This window comes from Meriones unguiculatus, chromosome 18 (genome assembly GCF_030254825.1).
Source record: "Meriones unguiculatus strain TT.TT164.6M chromosome 18, Bangor_MerUng_6.1, whole genome shotgun sequence".
In the NCBI taxonomy this organism is placed as follows: Eukaryota; Metazoa; Chordata; class Mammalia; order Rodentia; family Muridae; genus Meriones; species Meriones unguiculatus.
The window spans coordinates 52367878-52370291 of NC_083365.1; positions in this window are offsets into that span (position 1 = coordinate 52367878).

Consider the following 2414-nt stretch of genomic DNA (forward strand, 5'->3'; position numbering starts at 1 on the left):
AGAACCATACATATTAGTATATAATTTTCTATCAATTATATTAATTCATAATGAACATTTTATAACAAAAATCAGATTGTGGATTTTCACAAAAATCTTCTGTTTTGAATTCTTATCTTTAATCTAGCTGTAATTGAACTCTAACAAATGTGACTCCTTAGAATTGTGAAATGAAGAACATGGTCATTACTTTTATTAAATTAGAATTAAATGTTGAGCAACTTTCAAATGGCTGTGATGTGTCTGGTGACAGAGAACTAAAAAGTATGCTTTCCAATTAAGATTACATACCTTAATCTGTAATATAGGTTACCTCATGCTACAGGTGTAATGAGATGGGCCTGGAAACAAATTTCTCTGCACACCTTCCACAGCAGAACTCTGACTCGTAAGCATATTGATTGCTTCTCTGAGATGCCATAAATGAAGAATCAGTAATCTCTTAACAGATTCCTGGTGAACAAATCCATGCAATAAATGCCATTTAAGCTGCTAAACATGAGACAATTTGCTATATAATAGGATTATAATGCATCACGTAAATGTTATGACACAGAGCTTACTTGTAAGTTACTAGTACTGAATTTTTCTTATAATCTCACTGTTTTAGTTAGAACTCGCTAGAGGACCAGAGCCAATGTGATGATATATATTAACACACACACACACGCACGCACGCACGCACACACACACACACACACACAAGACAATCAGACTTTATGAAGTCAGCTTTAAAGTAGTAAAAAGAGCTTGATCGCCACTGAGAAGCCGACAACCCAAATGTTCCTAGTTCCTGGAGGCTGAGTACTGAAACACTAGGAGTAACCTTACAGTGACTGTCTCTCACGACGGAAGGCAACTGGCAGTACTCAGTACAAAAGGCAGGTGCTTCAGTGGTCCCATTCCGGAGCTAGTTAGTGAAGAGGTTCCTGGAAGCCACTGCTCCCTAAAGTAAGACAAACCTCGGAAACATTCATTCTACTATCAGAAACAGGGCAAATCAACGGGGAAACAAGAGGGAAGACCACACTGGCAAAAGGTTAGATAGTGTTCTACCATATACACTCTATTTTTCCCCTTTATTGGATGCTACTAGAAGGTGCGGCCTACAAATAGATGGAGATTTCCCCATCAATCAAGTCAATCAAGAAGATTCTTCAGTGGCGCCGCCCCAATCACTTGACTTTAATTTGTGGTAATTTGACATTCTCACCTATGATAACACTTACCAACACCTCTACACACATCTCCGCAAAAGAATGTTTTCGCGTAAGTTGCAATCATAAAAATTATATTATGTTTTCCATAAAGACTGGCATTTAATGCGGAAAAAAACTTTATACATGTCCAATCATTAAAATAATCCAGAAAGAGTTGTTAACATTCTAAAAAGGAGAATTTAAAATTTAGGGGAAATATTCAAATAAATGTGTTTACTCTATCTACACAATTTTTCTTTACTTATCAGAGCCTTTGTGGTCAAACAAATAATGCAAATTCTCCTGGTTTAGAAAGGAATATGTTTTCCAGAAACAGAATCGCAGCAAAGGGCACACTATTTGGAGAAAGTATTGGTGACATCTATGGAGCTTTTTCAACAAGATATTTAATCTAGTTATATGGGATTACACAGATATAGTGCAATCTTGTTCCTATTTCTATACTACTATTATTTTACAAATAACTAAAAGACTTAGTCAAAGACACACAGTCATTGATTATGGCAGATAAGCTAGGCTCTACATTATATACTTGTCCAGTACTCAAGTATGTAATGTCATTCTTCACCTGATGAAAGTCTATGGCACAGCTGTTGGCTTCCAGATGAAGAACAGAGGGATGCTAAGACCAAGGGTTCTTTTTCTCTCAGGAACAGCTAGAACTCTTTAGGGCAAGGCCAGCTCACTAAGCAAGGCTCCTGGTCGCACAGGTGGAAGTGGAGGTGAGTTTTCCATCAGGTATTGTGTTTAGCTCTTTTAAACAAAATTGCCCATATCAGACGGCAATGGACGTTTGGTCAGTCTAAAGCCTATGATGATACCAAAGTGTTAGAGCATTTGAGTTAAGCTGCTGTGCTAAGCATGGCAAAGGGTGTGGGCAGATACCTGTTCATGGTTGGCTTGTAGGTGAAATACAGGCCTGGTGAGTTTCAGGCCTAGACTAAAGGCAGATCCCTGAGGTGCAAGCCTGGCCTTCGAAAGCAAATCCAGACACGTGGCTGCTCTTGGCAGCTGACCTGGCCAGCATCCAAGTCCCAGAAGTTCAGGGGCAAATCTCCAGAGAGGAGAGGAGCCTGCCTTCCCTGAGAATAAATGATGAATCTCAGGCAGTCATAGTGAAAAGCTAATGGTATCAGACAGCACGTTTTTTTGTGTGTGAAATCCGACAATTCTAAATCTTGGGCAGTGTGAGAG